This window comes from Peromyscus eremicus, chromosome 4, assembly GCF_949786415.1.
Source record: "Peromyscus eremicus chromosome 4, PerEre_H2_v1, whole genome shotgun sequence".
Classification (NCBI taxonomy): Eukaryota; Metazoa; Chordata; class Mammalia; order Rodentia; family Cricetidae; genus Peromyscus; species Peromyscus eremicus.
Genome location: NC_081419.1, coordinates 96973201 through 96982311, shown reverse-complemented (window position 1 = coordinate 96982311; position 9111 = coordinate 96973201).

Genomic DNA, 9111 nt, shown 5'->3' with positions numbered 1-9111 from the left:
CCACCACCATCTTAGAACTAACAGAAATTCAAATGATTTCAATTCATCCTGCGGTTGTATTTTCATTGCTCATGAAAAAAATTTGATCCTGAGATGGTGAATCTGAAAATAGTACAGCACAGTGCTTTGTAGTCGCCCCTGAGCTATCAAGGTAGATACCTTGGAATTACAGGAGAGCCATATCCAATCCTATACACAAAATGAGCATCATGGAATTTGACCTTGTGCCACTTGCTACTTTTTATTATCAAAGCTCCACTCATTCCTCAAATACTTTGACAAGCTTCCCCTGTCCTTCCCCAGATCACTATTGTCTACCTACAGTATATTTTACCTGAGCTCTGCTTCGAAGCTATTACTGTGTTCTTAAGCACCAATGCCCCTAACCAGCGCTGACCTCCAGGTGACAATTCAGTCTCTGTAGTTTCTCACTCATACCTAGTTTATAGCTATCCCTGTCTTGGCAAACCATAACAAGGAGACTTTCCATCACTTCAAATGGGGGAAAAGTTCATTCAGGTGTATATTTACATAAACATGGGGACAGTTATCATTTTCAGGTCTTTCCAGAGGATGCATTCTCTATGAGAGCCAAAGATCATCTTTTTCCAGTTTGCTTAACATCTCTGTCTCTGCTCATTTACTAGGTCAAGGATAAAACAGGGGTGTCTGTAGAGCCAGCAGACATTAAGGCTGCCTGTAAAAAGTGAGGGAAGTTTGACAGTACCAAATGATGATCAGAAAACAATTCAGGAATGTCCATATAATAATATATAGTAATATAGGGCATTGCTATGCACTGAGGAAGACTAGAACATCTGTAGTGTGTAGGAAGGGCTGGGGTCATGGCTGTTCACTTGTGTGAAGATCTTATAGTAAGGAAAGACACCAGCTAGATCCAGATATTTCAAGTGGAATGAAAGCTACATTTAGGTCACAAGAATGGAGATCAACCTGTCTCAGACACTCCGCATTCCTATAAAGATCAAGATTATAAGGTTACCACTCCTTCTTGGCCATGGATGTGCCTTCACCTAGAATGATATGCATTTCCTATGTGGCTCTTTTCCTTTGGTAGGACAGATGCAGATGAGCTCAAAATGGGTTCAGGCCAGAAACAATTGCCTTTGTTGCGTATTATACTGTCTAATTGAACATGGCAAGGTCAGCTCAGTTCTCTTGTATGAAGCTGGAGATGTGCTTGCATACTTATTTGAATTTAATCTCCTGAGTCTACCAATCAAATAAGCGCCACTTCATCTATAGTATATCGTATTTTACCTGCATTTGTCATGGGTTAAAGCCTGACAGGCAGGAAGATGGGTAAATCAGCATGTATAAATAGAACTGAAGGCCAAAACATGTGAATATGTGATCTTGGCCTCTCACAGGTGGTTGGGTAAGGCTCTCAACACCACAGCTGCTGCACTGAGCTTATCTGGATGTGTGCATAGGTCTCAGCATTACTTCCTCACTATGAACAAGAAGTGCAAGCTACCAAGCATCCTCACTACCATTCTCTTAGTCCTCGGCTAACTGGCTATAGATATAGTATCCTCTTCACTAGCCAACAATTGCCACTCACAATGTAATCACAAAAAAAAAGAAATATAAGCCAAGTTATGCCTTCCAGACTCTTCTTTAATCAGAGTGTAGACCAATTACAGACAATTATATCCATGTCACTTTAGCAATTTGGACATGTCTCATTTTCTCTAGAATTGTGTGTGATACAATACAGTGTTATATTTTTTAAAAAAAATAAAATTGCAACAAATGTATGATTCAGGGTTTTTTTTATAAGCTTTTGAGTCATTCCATAAAAGACACCTTCAGATTCTAATAAACATGATGGGGTTTTCAACAAAAGGAATTTTCCAAAATGCAGGTAACAGAGTCACAATGTGCAGCCTCTCATCTTCTGGAGTCCCTCACATACTAGTTTATTGCTCACTGATCCTTGTAGCACCTACTGTTGTACGGTCCAATGACACCATTTTATTCATGTAAAATAGAAATAGAGCAATGTCTCTCTCTGCCTCTTGTCTTTGAATACTCCATTCTCATTCCCAATCTCTAGGTACTAAACAGGTATTTTTGAGTCAGCCTTTCTATGCATGTTTTCCCCTTTTAGGTTCACAGTTCTCAAGGTTAGGTGGAATCCTTGTTTTTGTTTTGTTTATTGCAAAAAAACGTAGTAACTTTTTTATCTCTAAGGACTGCTGTTTTGGTTGTATATCTTTCACAGATCATGTAGGGACCAACCTAGCTGTGGACTTCTGCAGTCAAGTTAGAGACTCTTAATTGGATAGAGGACCCAGAAACAAGTGTTTCAAACCTGAATCACACATGCAGATGTGAGAAGTCCTGGGTGCTCCTGCCACCATGGTCTCCATCATGCCTCAGTCATTCTGAAGAACTGTATCCCAGAAGAAACTATTCTTTCCTCAACTTGCTTCATGCCAGGTATTTGATCATAACAATGAGGAAAACAACTAATACAATGACTGTGTATTCAAATTTTCCCCGCACAATCTAAAACCCCCTCTCTAATTTCATGAGTTCAAGTTATTATGAAGTCCTCAATTTTTGTTCATTAACATCTCAATAACTTTCCAAGCATTATATTAAAGCATAGAATCAAAGAAGTGTGGAGAATTCCCTCCCAAGAACACATAGGCACATTATTTCTTTCACAACATCTTTGAATCAACGTAAACAGTGTAAAAATTACTGGGGTATGTCTTAGCGTGGCACACAATGGAGAATAAAATATTTCAGTGTGAGACAAAGTCTCCATGGCATAGATAACTCATTGTTTGGTACATCTTTCTTCCTTCCTTCCTTCCTTTCTTTTGTTCGTTCGCTCTTTCTTTCTTTCTTTCTTTTTTTCTTTCTTTCTTTCTTCTGATAGGAAGCTCAAAGCCAGGTTCTCACAGGTTGTAAGTAGGTATTCTACCACTGAGTCACATCTCCAACCATTATGCAATATCCTTTAAAAATTCATTTCTGTGTCTGTACTATAATCTAGATCTGTTCATCTATGGCAGGCATAATGAAGTCTTTATTTGTAAACATTTGCATCAAATACTTCCATTCATAACAATCTTTTGTTTTATATGTATGTATTTTACAATGTAGATGTCTGGGTTTATGATCATGCTGTATGATCCAGTCATATATCCAGCTTTACTGAAATAGAGTAGACAAATAAATTTTCATATTTTAAAGTATACAATGTGCTATTTTCTTTAAATATATTGTGAAATAACTACCAGCATCTAGCTCATTCGAATTTCCATAACCTCATATACTTACATTTCTGTGCAGTGAGAACATTCATGATCTAATCTCACAATAAATTCTGAGTATTCTGCACTATCATAATCTATGAGTCCATTCTGGGCATTAGACATCCTGAATATTTTCATTCTACATCACTAAAAGATATACCATGTAGCAAACCTTTCCCATTCTCCCACCCATTGCCTGGCAGCCACCATGCTACCCTCTGTTCCTGTGGCTTTGACTTTATTACAGAGTCCACGGTAAGCGACATAATGCAGTATTTGTTGTTCTGTGCCTGGCTTATTTCATTTTGCAGAACATTCTCCAAACTAATCCTTGTTGAAATAATACCAAAATTTCCTTCTCATTAAGGCTAAGCAACACTGAGTGTGTGAGACATAAACACAAATGCAGACAACTGCACATTTTCTGTACCTGTTTCCCCATCAGTTGACACTTAGGTTGATTCCAAAGCTTGGCTACTGAAAACAATGCTGCTGTGAATCTGAAAATAATGCTGCATTGAGCAAAAACTTTATGTGCATCAAGTCTCTGCATGCCTGTATTTTGACCTTAGTTGTTTGGTTTAAGAATGTCTTGTAAAAGGTATATAAATGGGTTTCACTTTCTTAATTCAGTACAAAACAACTGAGTCTAGCGTATTTAATAGAATGGGTCAGTGGTTTCTTCAGCTTTACTCTGTAGTCTTTCTGTTCCTTTCCTCGGCACTTTTTTGGTATTATAATTTACTACCCATTATTTGTTTTACCAATCCAGTAATATTTGATATTCCTTTATTCTCACAGTCAAACAATTGCTTCTACAGAAAAAAAATAATAACAACAAACAGATGGTTCTCACACTCAATAAGGTCCATGGAACAGTTTTTATTTCCTTTGTTCTTTCTTCCCACTGACTGGTTTTACTTTACCCTCCCTCTTCTGACGTTCTGGTGGCTTCTAGATTTGCCTTATGTGACTCAGTACACAGTCAATAGCAATTATAGTTTTAGTTTGTCCTCATTGGCCATTCATTTTCTTTCAAATGACCTGTGAGCTATTTACATTTAAATGTGTTACAATTCATTATTCACTATTGCTTCCTGTATGCATCTTTCCCATCCTGCTCAGTGGTTTGAGGATTATTATCAAATATTTTTCTCAGACATACGAAATATGTGGTGTTGGTGGGTATGTATGAATTCTGATATAATATCTTCCTGTTTTGTTATGAGATAAAAAGATTGCAACCAAGAATCCTATATAAAGCAAAGAATGCCTGTGTGACATCCAGGAGAAAATACTGTTTCTAAAACAGTGCTCCCTGTCTGTCTTTCCTTCGTGTTTCTTAGGTTTTCTAGTCAAAGTCTTCTGCTCATAGGTTTTGAGAAATGTGATTAAAACATGTGTGAACAGGTATTTTGTCATCAATCCATGCTTGAATGGAATGAGTTCTTTTAGTCCTCAAACAAAATTCCAGTCTCAATTTCATTGAATTTTTTTTCTATCAATATCTAAGTATTGCTTTCCCTGAATATCAGTGGTACATACTCATTTCTTCATAATTAGGACTTGTACTACTTAATATTTAATTCATAAACTTCATGCATATTATGTATTAGTATTAGGATAGCATATTCTATCTGTTAATTAAATTTGTGTATTTCACATAAATAAGTGTGTACATCTTCCAATTCTTTTATTTTCCTCTTAGGATATTTTTCTCCTTGTATTTTATGTCTAAAATCCACTTAGAATGAATTTTGTGATGTGATATGGAGGACCAACAGCCATTTTCTTTATTCATTCACTCAGGAGTTTAGATAGAAAACCATGACTTTAAGCTCCAGAGAATGTCTTTGTTACTCTTGAATATTCTTGAAAAGAGCAGAGCTGAGATGGCTTACTAATTAAGTAGTCATCCATCTCCTCTGGGAGCATTGATTCACTGGAGTTTTCTATTGGTTTGGTAGAGTAGGGCATATAACAGCATTAAGGAAAATGCTAACCTCCCTCCAAGAAATAATTTGCACCATGTAAGCAATTCCTTTGGATCCTCTGTAGTGGTCAAGAGAAGGCCAAGTGCTTTCTGGGAAGCAACAGGAGCACTGATTACTGACTGAGATAGTTCTGCTTTCTGCACCTGAGTGCTCCAGACAGTGCCAATCTCATTCTTGCAGTGAAGAAAGACATTCTTAGAGCTGCATCCTGGGAAGTTGCTTGTCCCCACATTGTTTTTTCCTTTGATTCCTCCTTTCAGAAGACCAGAACCTAGAGAGTTGGTTATGGTAGAACTCTGAGAATGTAGAAGGTAAGATAGAGCTTTGAAAATAGATCACAGTTTTGGGTTTCTTTGGCTTTATATTTTTTGCTAGATTGGTAAACATGACCTTATCCTCAATGGAATGTAGAACATGGATAGTCCTTGGTATAAGACCGAAGCTGTATCACCAAGGATTTTACTCTAACCACTCATTAAATATCAACCATTGAGAGAATGGTTTTGTGGCTGCTGGTATGATTCTGGATTTTGTATTTGTGTGCATTTTCCTCCTTATTTTTAGAATTGCATACATGTACTCGAAAAATAACATGATATACTCAACAGAAAACTTGTAAGAACATAAGGGAGGTTGACAAATGGTTAAAGTCTCATTGAGGGAGCAGGAAAATGCTTTGTATACTATCCTCCCACAGTGTGTGTCGGGGGGAGGGCAGTGATCACTATAGTGAAACAAGCTGGGAATCTGGTAGTTGTTGAACCTCTAAGAAGAATGGATCTCTAGGTTGTTGAACCAAGGCAAGTCAATTACATTAAATTTAGGGCCCTGGCTAGGAAAAGACTGAAACTTGCCACACAGAATAGGCATATCTGAGTGAATGTTCCTGAAAATTGTGGTTCTGTAGACTTCCACAAGCCCTCAGACCTAGTGCACCCTCTGTTTGGAGTGGGTCCTCACTCCAAGTGTGGATCAGCACCCAATAATCATCTCCATGTAGTGTGTAGAAACTGTCATCAGAAGTTTCCCCTAACACAAAATGAGAGTTGCTGCACTGTGAGGGTTAATCTCTCTCTAGCTGTCAGCTTGACTCCACCCAGCACCAACTAAGGGACAAGGATCAGTGCATGTGTAAGGGATTAAGGAACTTGAAGTGGGAAGATCAGTGCTAAATGTGGGTAGATCCTTCTAGAGGTTTCCCAGGTAAAAGGACATCCAAGGCAGAGACTTTGGTTCTTTTGGCCTGCTTGTCTTCGTAGCATACTGGTGAGTTCATCTACCCTGTTGCTGCAGCTGCAACTGCTGTCATCATTCTTTACTGACATCAAAACCCATCTTCTTTAGCCTTCCTGTCTGGACTGAACACCATGATTCACAATCCCCCCGAAGCCATCAGCACTAGAGGAGACTCCTGAGCATCCAAGTTTGTGAACTAAACAGGCACTGATTCCCATCCTCCCCAGTGTTATGACAGCCATTGTTCAATAACCCCCAGACTACATAGTGAAAGCCACCTAATAGATTCTCATTTAATATAACTTATATTGCTTGTGATCCCCTAGAGAGCCCTGACTAACATACCCCTTCAACAAAGCTGTAATTTCTGAAGCAGAGAGGAGAGGTTAAGCATAAGGTGTTGTGAAAATTAGCTTTCCAAAGATATCCTGTAGGATTAGGTTCTGAGAATTCTTGAACAAGAAAACTAGATAACAAGATTTAATAAGCAGTAGCTGATTGATTGAGGTACTCGGGACTTGACAGCATTTCCTCCTCCAATCCTAGGCAATAGGGCAATCTTAGTGCTAACATGGCACTTAGAAGCCACAGGAAGATGATGACCCATGCTGAGCAAAGCTGGATTTCCTGAGTTGCCATGGTAGATTATGGCCTGCCTCATTATATCCTGCAAAGGATGGATCTCCAAAATGACTGTAGAGTGCTGAAAACTTAGCCAAGCAGAAACCATAACTGTGCTTGCTGTGCTGGAGAGTATATCTTTGCTAGAACAGACTAACTGGTAAATTATACGCAGCCAGTCCGTATTGGCTGTGCTTTTGTTCTATCAAACCCATGAAAGGATATAAAACACAGCCCTGGGTGAAATGTCATTCGCATGGAATAGATAGCAACATGAACTTATAAGGTATGACAACACATTTTCACTGCCAAAATATAATCAAAAGAGAGTAGAGCCATATGGATATGTGAAGAACTTAGTGAACCATTCATTATACTCATGTCAACAGAGCTAGGTTGTGTAAAAGGTGGCATGCTGGAGACTTAGAAAGCAAAAGAAGAGTGCTTTCAAGATATATGCATGAGCTATTAATAGTCTATCTAAGGATTTAGTAGTCAGGTGGTGCTTGATGTCCCCAAACTGAAACACCAGTTGCTATAGTATGCATGCATCCTTACAAAAAGGAAGCAAAATAACTTCTTCAAATATTTATGGCTGTATATTTGTAACTTGACTTTCATCTGAACAATAAACTGGTACAAAAGGCTACCAGTTTTAAGTGCAGAAATGTGCTCTTTGAACGTCTGGCCTGTGATGCTAGCAGCTTTAGATCTTCTAATCAATGACTGGGCAGCCAGTGATGTAGCAATTACCCCCCTTCAAAATTGAAGCATTTCATCCTGGAAAGTAGTTTATTAAGACTCAGGAAGTAATCAAAACTCACAAGTCTCAGGAAGTTCCTAAAACAAGAATCACTAGGTCCATCTCCAAGGTTACATAAGCAGTAACACTTGCTGTGGAAAGAGATTCTGACCACTAGAGTTGTCTGCAGGCTGTGTGAAGAACTCCAGGATTGCAGAGTCCCTGAGTTGTAACCCATGCTGTCTTTGCCTTTTCATCTATGCAGCTGCAGTTTGAATCATCCATGTTGTGTCTAACTCCTTACCAATATTCCTGCCACAGTAAAACCATTGCTCTATTCAGATAGACTTGGGTGAACCTGTTTCTTTGATATGTTGTTGGTGCCCTATGGATAGTGAATAGATTCATGTCATCTAGGAAAAGTCAGAAAACTCAATGGGGGAAACTATTTCATTGTAGAGTTTATGGAGAGTGTCTGGGGCTCTAAAATTAGTTCATATTATCTTCAGTTGGTAATTAGATGCCTTCAAAAATTAGCTCCTAGCATAGAACAAGAGGCTGGAGAGAATGGAACGTTAATCACAGTAGGAAAAGTCATGATGTCACATAGATGGGAACTTTCCTTTCTAGAAACAGGCCTTCCAGGCACCCACCCCACAAATGAGAGGAATGAAATCAAGACAAACACAAATGCAGCCCTCTTCTGCCTGATTAGAGACAGCCTGAGCACTGACACGTATATTAACCAAGCATATCATTGTGTGGGCTTTCTAGGCACTTGTCGCAGCCCAAACCACAGAGCACATAGTGTCCTTTAACCTAATTTGGAAATACCAAGGTACCTTTACCTCCTTGCAGTATAACACCTCCCTGCTCTACGTCCTCCTAAGAGCCCTTAAAATAACTCCCTGCTTTCTATGTAATGTGCAGCTGAAGATTTACTTCAAACCTTGTTTTTGGTGATATTACTAAACATTTTACCCTGAGGGACAATTTGGTTCCATCCCTCTCTCAAACTGCGTCCTTCTCTACATAAAACCTAGAAAAAGTAACCATTTGTCTTATCAGTGTTGTACTAGGTTATTTCTAACCAAGCAAGACATAATTAGTGCTCAGCTTGTCCAACATTAAAAAATGGGAACAGTTGTAGCATGAATCTTAGAAGGTCTTATTAATAACAACAAACCTGGGGCCAGGTTTTGGGGTGAATGTTGAAAGATCAGAG